The sequence below is a fragment of the Triticum urartu genome, chromosome 7A (assembly GCF_056163025.1).
Source record: "Triticum urartu cultivar PI428250 chromosome 7A, HENAU_Tu73, whole genome shotgun sequence".
Classification (NCBI taxonomy): Eukaryota; Viridiplantae; Streptophyta; class Magnoliopsida; order Poales; family Poaceae; genus Triticum; species Triticum urartu.
Window position 1 is genome coordinate 169,414,178 of NC_141879.1, and position 13,962 is coordinate 169,428,139.

Genomic DNA, 13,962 nt, shown 5'->3' on the forward strand with positions numbered 1-13,962 from the left:
GTCGTCCGCCCCAGGAGGCGGGGAGACAGGGGGAGGCGTTTCGCTCTCCATCATCTCCGGAAGAAGATCCCTCGAAGACAAACTCTGTCGAGAAGGGCTACGAGCCGGACTGCAAGATATATGTCTCGGTTATTGTCCTCGGAGATAAAACATGATATATTTGCCAAAGTACTCTTGTTCACTTACAGCTCAGTGGAGGGCTGGCCCCCTTGCGGGCACTATGCGGTAAGGATGCCCTCCGAGGAAGGGCCCCCTGGTGAAGGTTTCTTCCCTCGTTTGGAAACCTTCGCTTCCAAGTCTTCAGAGGCGGTCCTTTTCCTTCCTTGGGGAGAGGGGATTGATTCTTCTCCCCGATTATCCTCTTTCGCGGAGACACTAATTCCCCCGGTTTGGATGAGTAATGCGTGAAGCCCGCTTTCGGCTTCTTTATTCCTCCCTTTATCTTCCCCTGATGGCACTTGATAAGGTGCATGCTCAAGCATCCTGGCTAGTACAGGATCCGGTGAGCCTTCGGGAAGGGGGGGCGAACACCTCATCATATCCGCCTTTCTTATCAAGTCCTGGCCGAGAGCGATTTTTTCAGAATGATGTTGTGACAAATAAAAAGACAGCATGTTCGGCCGCAGAATTACTTACGTGGGTATCTAGACGGTTGTAGTTGAGACCCGCATCCTCGGTGGTGTCCGGACACTTTATTCATGATCTGAAGAACGATCCATACATCTCTTCGAGCGTCACGCCAAAGAACTACTGAATAGTTCGCGATCCTTCCGGGTTGAACTCCCACATACGGAGAGATCGACGTTGGCATGGCAGGACCCGACGAACTAGCATAACTTGCATTACCTTGACAAGACTGACATCCCTCTTGAGGAGATCTCGGATGCGACTTTGCAATGTTAGCACATCATTAACTGGTCCCCAGTCCATCCCCTTGTTGACCCATGACGCCAGTTGCGGCTGGGGGGGGGGAGTGGAAGGCGGGGGCAGCTGCCCACTTCGTACTTCGGGGAGCTGTGATGTAAAACCACTCTAGCTGCCATAAGTTGGACACCTCCGGGAAGGAACCCTTTGGCCATAGAGCATGGGCGCCTTTGCTTATTATGGCACCTCCGCATTCTGCGTGTCTCCCGTCGATCATCTTCGGCTTCACATTGAAGGTCTTGAGCCATAAGCCGAAGTGTGGGGTGATGCAGAGGAAGGCCTCACACACGACGATAAACGACAAGATGTGAAGGATGGAATCTGGAGCTAGATCGTAGAAATCGAGCCTGTAATAGAACATAAGCCCTCTTACAAAGGGATCAAGACTAAATCCTAGCCCTCGGAGGAAGTGGGAAACAAATACGACACTCTCGTTGGGTTCGGGAGTGGGGATGACCTGCCCTTGAGCAGGCAACCTGTGCGAGATTTCGGCACTCAGATACCTGGCTTCCCTTAGCTTCTTGATGTCCTCCTCTGTGACAGAGGAGGCCATCCACCGACCTTGAAGGTTGGATCCAGACATAGTTGGAGGTCCGAAGCGCTTAGCCTGAGCCTTGGGTGTTGGAACTCCAGGTGTGGGAGGGGAAGGATCGAGCGCGAGAATAAAAGGACAAGCCTTGGCCCCTTTATAAAGAGGGTGAATATCAAGCCGTCCTCCGCGTGGCCGTTTGGAACTTGCCTAAAATCGAGGAGTCATACTAACAAGCACGATAGGGTTACCCACACCCGTATTCATGAGAATCCCGTGATAAGGGGAACACGATCTCTGCTTCAACAAGACGTGCCAATAAACCGCCTCACAACACGTGCAGTGGCAGGCTAGGAAAAATAGTTCGTAATGACCGGACCACGGCAGGATGTCATGTTATGAAAAGTTGTCAGCAGATTAGATTTGTGGAATGTTATACTTTCTGCGGTGGTATGTGGAATTTGTTTTACAGAGCCGGAGACAATCCTTGTGTTCAAAATCTTCTATGGAGTATTCGGAGAAGGAGCCCGCCTTGCAATGCTGAAGACAATCTGCGCGCCGGACTCATCGTCATTGAAGCCTGGTTCAGGGGCTAATGAGGGAGTCCTGGATTAGGGAGTCCTCGAACAGCCAAACTATATACTTTGGCCGGACTGTTGGACTATGAGGATACAAGATTGAACACTTCATCCCGTGTCCGGGTGGGACTCTCCTTTGTGTGGAAGGGAAGCTTGGCGATTCGGATATGTAGATCTCCTTCTTTGTAACCGACTCTGTGTAACCCTAGCCCCCTCCTGTGTCTATATAAACCGGAGGGTTTAGTCCATAGGACAAGAACAATCATAATCATAGGCTAGCTTCTAGGGTTTAGCCTCTATGATCTCGTGGTAGGTCAAATCTTGTAATACTCATATCATCAAGATCAATCAAGCAGGAAGTAGGGTATTACCTCCATCGAGAGGGCCCGAACCTGGGTAAACATTGTGTCCCCCGCCTCCTGTTACCATCGGCCTTAGACGCACAGTTCAGGACCCCCTACTCGAGATCCGCCGGTTTTGACACCAACAACAATATATCTCGGAATGCCGATGGAAATGCCATAATAGGTAGGTATGGTGGCTGTTTTAAGGAAGGTATATGGTGGGTGTGATACCGGCGAAAGGTGCGCGATATTAGAGAGGCTAGCAATGGTGGAAGGGTGAGAGTGCGTATAATCCATGGAGTCAACATTAGTCATAAAGAACTCACATACTTATTGCAGAAACCTATTAGTTATCGAAACAAAGTACTACGCGCATGCTCATAGGGGGGTAGATTGGTAGGAAAATACCATCGCTCGTCCCCGACCGCCACTCATAAGGAAGACAATCAATAAATAAATCATGCTCCGACTTCATCACATAACGGTTCACCATAAGTGCATGCTACGGGAATCGCAAACTTTAACACAAGTATTTCTAAAATCCACAACTACTCAACTAGTATGACTCTAATGTCACCATCTTCATCTCTCAAAACAATTATCAAGTATCAAACTTCTCATAATATCAAATGCACTTTTTGTATGATAGTTTTTATTATACCGATCTTGGATGCCTATTATATTAGGACTAAATTCATACCCAAAGCAAATCACCATGCTGTTCTAAAGGACTCTCAAAATAATATAAGTGAAGCATGAGAGATCAATTATTTCTATAAAATAAAACCACCACCGTGCTCTAAAAAGATATAAGTGAAGCACTAGAGCGAAATTATCTAGCTCAAAAAAATATAAGTGAAGCACATAGAGTATTCTAACAAATTCCAATTTATGTGTGTCTCTCCCAAAAGGTGTGTACAGCAAGGATGATTGTGGTATACTAAAAAGCAAAGAATCAAATCATACAAGATGCTCCAAGCAACACACATATCATGTGGTGAATAAAAATATAACTCCAAGTAAAGTTACCGATGGACGAAGACAAAAGAGGGGATGCCTTCTGGGGCATCCCCAAGCTTAGGCTTTTGGTTGTCCTTGGATTTTACCTTGGGGTGCCTTGGGCATCCCCAAGCTTAAGCTCTTGCCACTCCTTGTTCCATAATCCATCAAATCCTTACCCAAAACTTGAAAACTTCACAACACAAAACTCAAATAGAAAATCTCATGAGCTCCGTTAGTAAAATAAAACAAACTACCACTTCAAGGTACTGTAATGAACTCATTATTTATTTATATTGGTGTTAAACCTAATATATTCCAACTTCTCTATGGTTCATAAACTCTATTACTGGCCATAGATTCATCAAAATAAGCAAACAACACACGAAAAACAGAATCTGTCAAAAACAGAACAGTCTGTAGTAATCTGTAGGTTTTGACTACTTCTGGAACCCCAAAAATTCTAAAATAAATTTCTGGACGTGAGGAATTTATCTATTAATAATCTGAAAAAAGAATTAACTAAATAGCACTCTTCAATAAAAAAAATGGCAGCAATTCTCGTGAGCGCTAAAGTTTCTGTTTTTTACAGCAAGATCACAAAGACTTTCCCCAAGTCTTCCCAAAGGTTCTACTTGGCACAAACACTAATTAAAAGCATAAAACCACATCTAAACAGAGGCTAGATGAATTATTTATTACTAAACAGAATCAAAAAGCAAGGAAAAAAATTAAATTGGGTTGCCTCCCAACAAGCGCCATCGTTTAACGCCCCTAGCTAGGCATAAAAGCAAGGATAGATCTTGGTATTGCCATCTTTGGTAGGCAATTCTTCAATAGAACACTTATACCCTTTTGGAATTTCCTTTTTATTAATGATCAAACTCCTAGGCAAGAAATCAAGAAAATCATTTGTAGCAAAAGGTTCCTTAATGATAGCAAGAAAGTTGGGGTGAACGCTTATGGATTTAATATCCGCTTTTTCCTTACTAGAAGTTTCACCCTTATTCTTAGGAACGTACATTAGTTTGGCAAGTTTGGTAGGGGGATTTGAAGTTCTCCTAACGGCAGAAAAAGCGGACCCTAAATTCTTTCGGAATCTTGGTCTATTCTTTCATTCACTACGAGTTCTTTTTATTTAAAACTTTTCAAAATGACTCCTACCTTAGATCCATATTGGGTAATTTGATTGTGGATCTTTTTATCCAAATTCTCAATCAATTCAAAAGTGGCAACTTTATTTTCAATAATATCGAGCATTTGCATAACGTGTTCCAAAGTTAACATAGTTCCATTAACCAAGAGAGGTGGTGTGCCAAAAAAATCTATCATAACATTATAAGAATCAAAAGTGTGGCTACCCAAGAAATTTCCTCCGATAATGGTATCAAAAATATATCTATTCCAAGGAAAGATGCCTACGTAAAAATTGCGAAGAAGAACGGAAGTAGATTGCTTCCTAGTAGATCTATTTTGCGCATTGCAAATTCTGTACCAATCATCTTTTAGATTTTTTCCCTCCCTTTGTTTAAAATTAAGGACCTCATTCTCGGGAGACAAAGGAGTAGATAAAGGACTAGCCATAACGATGAAGCAAGAAAAAGAAAAAGCGAACTAGAAAAGAGATGGGGAACGGAGAAAGAGGGCGAATAAAACGGCAAGGGTGAAGTGGGGGAGAGGAAAACGAGAAGCAAATGGCATGTAATGTAACGCGATGGATAAGAGTTTGTGATGGGTACTTGGTATATCTTGACTTGTGCGTAGACTCCCCAACAACGGCGCCAGAAATCCTTCTTGCTACCTCTTGAGCACTGCGTTGGTTTTCCCTTGAAGAGGAAAGGGTGATGCAGCAAAGTAGCGTAAGTATTTCCCTCGGGTTTTGAGAACCAAGGTATCAATCCAGTAGGAGATTACACACAAGTCGCCTAGTACCTCCACAAACAATCAAGAACCTTGCAACCAACGCGATAAAGGGGTTGTCAAATAGATCTCCAAGAAGATCAAGGAGAACATTGTATTTAGATCCAAAGAGAGAGAAGAAGCCCTCTAGCTACTAGCTATGGACCCGAAGGTCTAAAGTAAACTACTCACACATCACCGGAGAGGCCATGGAGTTGATGTAGAGGCCCTCCGTGATCGGTGCCCCCTCCGTCGGAGCTCCGAAAAAGGCCCCAAGATGGGATCTCTTGGGTACAGAAGGTTGCGGTGGTGGAAATAGGGTTTCGTGGTGCTCCTGGATGTTTTCGGGGTATATGAATATATATAGGAGGAAGAAGTAGGTCGGTGGCGCAACGAGGGACCCACAAGGGTGGAGGGCGTGCCCAGGGGGGTAGGCGTGCCCCTGCCTCGTGGCCTCCTCGATTGTTTCTTGACGTCCACTCCAAGTCCCCTAGATCACGTTTGTTCCAAAAATAACTCTCCCGAAGGTTTCATTTCGTTTGATATTCCTTTTCTGCGAAACACTGAAATAGGCAAAAAAATCAACAATTTGCATTGGGCCTTGGGTTAATAGGTTAGTCCCAAAAATAATATAAAAGTGTAAAATAAAGCCCTTAACATCCAAAACAGAATATATAATAGCATGGAACAATCAAAAATTATAGATATGTTGGAGACGTATCAAGCTTCACAGGAGAGTTCCATCAGCACGACGGCGTGATGACGGTGAAGATGTTGCTACCGACGTAGGGCTTTAACTAAGCACCACTACGATATGATCGAGGTGGATTATGGTGGAGGGGGGCACCGCACACGGCTTGAAACAATCAACTTGTGTGTCCATGGGGTGCCCACCTCCCCCGTATATAAAGAAGTGGAGGAGGTGGAGGGCCGGCCCTCTACCATGGCGCGCCCTGGGGAGTCCTACTCCCACCGGGAGTAGGATTCTCCCCTTCCATGTAGTAGGAGTAGAAGAGAAGGAAAGGGAAAAGAGAAGAGAAGGAAGGAGGAGGTGCCGCCCCTCCCCCTAGTCCAATTCGGACAAGGCCTTGGGGGGCACATAGCCTCCCCTCTCTCTTTCCCCCAAAGCCCAATAAGGCCCGTATACTCCCCGACGAATTCCCGTAACTCTCCGGTACTCCGAAAAATATCTGAATCACTCGGAACCTTTCCGATGTCCGAATATAGTCGTCCAATATATCGATCTTTATGTCTCAACCATTTCGAGACTCCTCGTCATGTCCCCGATCTCATCCGGGACTCCGAACTACCTTCGGTACATCAAAACACATAAACTCGTAATACCGATCGTCACCAAACGTTAAGAGTGCGGACCCTACAGGTTTGAGAACTATGTAGACATGACCGAGACTCATCTCCATTCAATAACCAATAGTGGAACCTGGATGCTCATATTGGTTCCTACATATTCTACGAAGATCTTTATCTGTCAAACCGCATAACAACATACGTTGTTCCCTTTGTCATCGGTATGTTACTTGCCCGAGATTCGACCGTCGGTATCTCAATACCTAGCTCAATCTCGTTACCGGAAAGTCTCTTTACTCATTCCGTAATGCATCATCCCGCAACTAACTCATTAATTACATTGCTTGCAACGCTTATAGTGATGTGCATTACCGAGAGGGCCCAAAGATACCTCTCCGACAACCGGAGTGACAAACCCTAATCTCGATCTATGCCAACTCAACAATTACCATCGGAGACACCTGTAGAGCACCTTTATAATCAGCCAGTTACGTTGTGACGTTTGGTAGCACACAAAGTGTTCCTCCGGTAATCGGGAGTTGCATAATCGCATTGTCATAGGAACATGTATAAGTCATGAAGAAAGCAATAGCAGTAAACTAAAACGATCAAGTGCTAAGATAACGGAATGGGTCAAGTCAATCACATCATTCTCTAATGATGTGATCCCGTTAATCAAATGACAACTCATGTCTATGGCTAGGAAACTTAACCATCTTTGATTCAACGAGCTAGTCAAGTAGAGGCATACTAGTGACACTTTGTTTGTCTATGTATTCACACATGTATTATGTTTCCGGTTAATACAATTCTAGCATGAATAATAAACATTTATCATGAAATAAGGAAATAAATAATAACTTTATTATTGCCTCTAGGGCATATTTCCTTCAACCCGTTCCCCATCAGCACGGAAAAAGTCCCTATGACATGGTAAGAAGAAAACGTAGAGGCATTAGCACAAACATGTATATTGGCACCGGTGTCAATCAACCAATCAGGAGGTTGAAATACTGAAAGGATGGTAGGAAGAATACCATACCCAGATTCCTTCATATCATTATCACTGATGACAACATTAGCGGACTTGCCGCTCTTCTCATGTTCGCGCTCCTCAAAGCGGTTAGGACACTTCGGAGCCCAGTGATTAGGATCACCGCATACATGGCAAAGTCCCTTCCCCTTCTTATGAGAATTCTTCTTGAAGTTGGTAGAATGTGACGGCTTGTTCTTTGTATCAAACTTGCCTTTGCCCTGAGTTTTGTTCTTGTTGTTTTTGAACTTGTTGGGCTGGAAGTTCTTCTTCTATACCATGTGGGTACTAGAAGCTCCCTCGGCAACTCGAGCACGTGTGTCCTTTGCTCTCGCCTTCTCTTCAACATCAAGAGTACCAATGAGATCCGCAACAGAAAACTCCTGTCTCTTTTGTTTCAGGGAAGTAGCAAAATTGTTCCACGAAGGTGGAAGCTTGGCAATGATGCCCCCGGCAACAAATTTTTCTACCAACACACACTTGAAGTACTCAAGTTCCTTTACGAGCGACTGTATCTCATGAGCCTGCTGTACAACAGAGCGCTCATCAGTCATCTTGTAGTCATAGAATTGCTCCATGACGTACAACTCGCTGCCGACGTCCGAGGCACCAAACTTGGCCTCGAGCGCAGCCCACATGTCCTTGCCATTGTCAAACGACATATACGAATCCACAATGGAATCATCAAGAACACTCAGAAGAGCACCTTTAAAGAGAGTATTGATCTTCTCAAAAGCTTCCAGCTGTGCTGGATTAAGATTGCCCTCAGGCTTGCCCTTAGTGGCGTCATAGCAGCACATGGTCTGAAACTAGTAGACTGCTCTCGTGCGCCACCTCTTATATTGCGCCCCCTTAAAGGCAGGTGGCTACAAATGCGCGGCAATCCACTTAGAGTAAATTGCCTATATTCAGGTTTTTGGATTGTTGGAAATATGAGAAAATTACTACGAGATTTAATCCGAATAAGAAGAAGATAAATCATGACTACAATAACAGAGATTAAACTAATCATGCGAACTAGCATAGTAGATGAACAGATCACATCTAGGGCACATACTAGAAACATGAATTTGTAACATCCCAAATTTCCATAGTAAATTGCCTATATTCAAGTTTTTGGATTGTTTTTGGCATTTTTAGAATTTTTTTATTTATTAGGATTTTTTTCGGCGGAATCTGTTTAAAAAAACTTTCCCCGCCGCGACTGGGCCAGCTCGAGGCCCGACCGTAGCCGCGGCCCAACCCGCCACCAGTGCCCCGACCGACTCCGGGATGAGTCCGGCCAGGGAACGCCGCCGCCGCCTCGTGCCGACTCGGGACGCCTCCCGAGGTTCGCCGCCCCCCTTTATATACTCCACCCAGGCCCCCCTGGAGCCCCAAGCTGCCTGCGCCGCCGGCTGCCCTCGCCCACGCCGCTGCAGCCCCGCAGCCTCACGCCGCCGCGCCGCACCGCTCCGCGCCGCCCGCTGCCCCACCGCCCCGCGCCGTGCCGTCGCCCACCTTGCCGGACTCACACCGCCGCCACGGATCTTGCCGGAGCCGCCGTCGTTGACCTCGTTTTGACCGGTCGGTTTTTTGGTTAACCCTGTTTTTTTAGTTTGCCGGTTTATTTTCTTAGATCGGTTTTTCGTCGGTTTATTTACTTAGCGGACGTTCGTCCATTCGTTCATTTTAACGAACGTTGTTCGCCGGTTAGGTTCAGACAGCGAACGTTCGTTCGTTAGTAGTTTCTTTTTATTTTATTTTATTTTCAGCCAGGGACCTATCCATGATTGTTTTTATCGCAGATTAGCTCCTGATCTTCAAACCCTCACCGTTTCGTAACCGTTTGTCGAAATCTAGTGAAACCAACGCCAAAATATTTGTATCGAACCCCTCTTTCTGTTAAATCAACTTGAACAAGGTTTTTGACAAACTAAAATTTGGTTGCAGGCAGATTTGTACTCGAAGTTCTTTTGGCCATAGTTTCAGTTCCGTAGCTCCGATTCGATTGATTCTTTTTGCAGATCGAATCTCTTCAGTTGAACTTTCAGATTTGATCTTATTATTTGAAGTTTTACACTTTCATCTTTGCTTGAGTGCTTATGTATGCTATTGTTATTTTGCGATAGAATTTCCGGAGTGCGCAGCGTGCTACTACGAGTCACTAGGTTTTGCGGATCATCAGCAAGGCCAGTAACACATTGATCATACCCATATATTACCCAGTTTTTATGCATTAGTTGTAACCCTCAAACATTACATGAGTAGGATCTCTTAACATGTGGGTTTGGGAATTAGATGATGAGGTAGAACCTATTGCCCTTTTATTATCAAACCCTTGGGAGTTACTTCTACGTTGTGCTTATATTGCCATGCTATGCTCGTAGACGTGGATTGGGTTTGAGTGTATCCATGACAGATGTGAGATTCTTAATTAATGGTTTACTTAAGGTGGCTACTTAAATACACATCCGGGTGGATTGGTTGCGGGCACCTGGAGAATCCAGTGTTGTTCTAGGATATCACGGAGTACCTGTGAGATCATCCTATGGTTCGCCACCCAAGCTCAAAGGGATCAAAAGATTATTCATGCTAGAAACTTCCGTGTGCAGCCACAAGCTATTATGGGCTCTAGTATAGTTGAGTATGTTGCATGACCTCTTTCAGTGGTGGGCTAGCAGATGTAGGGGAAAGTAGGTGTAACTGTCCACCCAGAGTAAAGAGTAAATGTTTCTGAAAGACTGTGTCTCGTTCATCCGTTTCTCAAACATCATGTAGTGCGAAAAATCCAACGGAGGAGATCGAGTCTTGTGGGGAAAAGTGCGCAAACCTCTGCAGAGTGTACAAACAAATCATGGTTAGTCGCGTCCCCGGTTATGGACATCTTGAGTATCTGGTTCTTGGATTGTCATGTTGATCTCATCACTCTAAATTAATAAGTTGGGTTATTAATACTGTTTAATTGGTATTGAGTTGGAGGAACCTTCTCAACGTTTAACAACTACCATGATAGTTAAATAAATATATTCCTTTGTTGTAGGGAAAAAATGGCTTTTCGCAAAAACATTATAACCGTAGAGCCTCCACCAGCCTCATATGCATGTAGTGATAGTCTTTACTTGTTCATTGCTCTACTGTGTTATCTTGCCAGCATATTCCATGTGCTGACCCGTTTCGGCTGCAACATATCATGTTGCAGACTTTTCAGACGAAGAGTAAGGTCCGCTAGGTCGTTGTCGTGCACTCAGCTATGTCGTTGGAGTTGATGGACTCACTTTATCTTCCAAGCCTTCTGCTGTTATCGTATTTAGATGGCCTTAAGCCATATTATTGTATTAAGCTCTCTCTTGAGACTATCGATGTAATAAGTGTGTGATTGCTACTCTGTTATAAATCCTTCGAAGTACTGTGTGTGTCAGCATTACCGATCCAGGGATGACACTTATGCACAGAGATTCGACCGTTTGAGGTCGGGTCGCTACAAGATGGTATCGGAGCACAAGCTGAATGTAGGGCACGACCACTAAGAAAAGCCATAGGTCACTCTTCTCTACCCATTTCTGACTTCTCTCCATTTTCTACTCTATAGGATGGCGGACACGAGGAACAAGTTTGCACAGCCGGATGAAGACATACCTTTTGGACGACACTTGATGGAAGTCACTAGGTACCTGAACATTGGAATACCAAGCTTCACCGGGACCTATACCTCCACTCTACCAGAAGAGGAACGTTGGATGATTCGAGTTCATGTTCCAGGAAGGACATTCACGCCAGTAACTGAGCCCATAGAGTTCTCCTTTGATGCACCCACCTGGAGTCTAGGAAAGAGCATGGCAGCCCATATCACCATAGGACGCATTGGCGAAGTTTATCACAGGGACCTTAAGGACACTATCTACCAGATATGTGGGCGCTGAGATGAGCAATGGGAGATGATCAGCACCAGGAAGGACAGGTCCATTGCAGCTTACATCCAGGAGTTAAACCAGCACATTCGACGCGAGGAGAACCAAATGTGCGCAAGCATGATAGATCTGAAGAAGTTGATGACTAGGAACATGAAGCTGGAAGAGGAACTCAAGTCTACACGCGACGGATATGAGGAGGAAATCACCATACTAGTGGAGAAGAATGACGACCTGACAAGGAAGCTAGGAGTATTCATGGGAGACCCTGCGCCAGGAGGAGATGACGACCATCCCAAGGACTACATCATCATCGACGACACCGACTCCGACCCCAGTGATGATGATTATGAAGACGAAGCTGGAGCAGATATCATGGAGTCTTCTACCGATCAAAATTTCTAGTAGACCACCATATTATTAGTAGTATTTTCCCCCATGTACATAATAGTAGTCCGAGCACGGTAACGATAGTTAGATCGATTTTATGCCCTTGCTTGAAATTGTTTTGGAGTGATATGTGTGTGTTTGTCTCATGTGCATATGGGTAGTGTTTTCCCACCAGACCTCATTCTATTCTAATTCTCTCCCCTCTAAACCTATCAGATGCCTCCGAGACGTGACCCCGGATTTGCTTTCCCACCGGAGCTCACTCAGTTGATCCAACAGCAGAATACACTGATGCAGTTGCTAGTTCAGAATCAAGGAAACAATAACAACAACCCACCGCCACCACCACCAGTTGACAACTTAGCCCGTTTTCTGAGGTTACAACCGCTCGTGTTTTCTAGTAACACCGAGCCCATAGTTGCAGATGACTGGCTACACAGGATTGGAAGGGAGTTGACCACTACAGGTTGCACAGATGCTGAGAAGGTGTGTTTTGCCTCACACCAATTGGATGGACCTGCAGCCTCATGGTGGGAGAATTACACAGCCATTACACAACCACTTTCCATATAGTCAATGTTACTTGGGGGCAGTTTCAGCAAGCATTTTGCACTGCTCATGTTTCAACTGGAGCTATGAGCATGAAGAAGCGTGAGTTTCTCAACTTACGCTAGGGCAACCGTACTGTAGGGCAGTACGTGGAGGAGTTTAGCAAGTTAGCTCGCTATGCCCCAGATGATGTGGCCACAGATGCCGCGAAGCAAGAGAAGTTTATGGAAGGGCTGAATGATGAGATGAGTGTGCAGTTGATGGTGGCAACATTTAACAACTACCAGGAATTGGTGGATAAGGCCCTCATGATTGAAGGAAAGCAGCAGCAAATTGAGAGCCATAAAAGGAAGTATGTACCAGGGAAGTACAATTCAGGAGCTCAGCAGAAGCCCCGTTTTGCCCCGAACTTAGGAGGATTTACCCATAACCATGGAGGCCATACCCACAATGTAGGAATTTTGCATAACCACAGTGGCCCCAACAATGGAAACGGGAATGGAGCAGGCAGCAACCAAAACCGCTCTAACCCAAGCACGCCCGCCAAGAAGGATTTAAGTCACATCACTTGTTTCAAGTGCGGGAAGACTGGACACTACACCACCGAGTGTTCTGAATCAAAGAATGGAAATGGCAATGGAAGCTCTAGGAAGAAGCCCAACCCTTTCAATAGGGGACAGGTGAACCACGTGAACATGGAGGAGGTTGAAGAGCAGCCCGATGCAGTAATAGGTAAGTTTTTGGTTAAGTCATTTACTGCAATCATTCTTTTTTATACTGGTGCATCACATTCCTACATTTCAAGGGGATTTGTGGATAAGTATAAGTTGCCCACCAAAGTTCTTAGGACACCTATGTTAGTAAGCTCGCCAGGAGCGGAGCATATGGCAAGCCAAGGGTGTTTTCAGGTGCCATTAACCATATGTAGGCATGTTTTCCCCTCCGACTTGATAATTTTGGAGTCACAAGGATTGGATGTGATACTAGGAATGGATTGGCTATCGATGTATGGAGGAAACATCGATTGCGCCAGTAAGTCAATTCTACTCACCACACCGGAGGGAAAAAGGATTAAGTATGTATCTAGGCATACACCAAAGAGGGCCCAAGTAAATTCTCTCATGGGAGTTGTTCAGGAAGAAGTGCCTGTAGTGAAGGATTACCCAGATGTATTTCCAGAGGAGCTACCAAGCATGCTGCCGGATAGAGACATTGAATTTTTGATAGAGCTGTTGCCAGGCACCGGACCAATATCGAAGAGACCCTACCGGATGCCTGCGAATGATCTAGAGGAGATTAAGAAACAGATTAAGGAGTTATTGGAGAAAGGTTACATTCGCCGAAGTTCGTCACCATGGGGAGCCACAGTGCTCTTGGTTGAGAAGAAGGATAAATCCTTGAGAATGATTGTTGATTACCGCACATTGAATGAAGTGACGATCAAGAACAAGTACCCCTGCCGATGATCAATTATTTGTTTGACCAGCTGCAAGGACCATTCGCGATTAGTTCTTGAAAA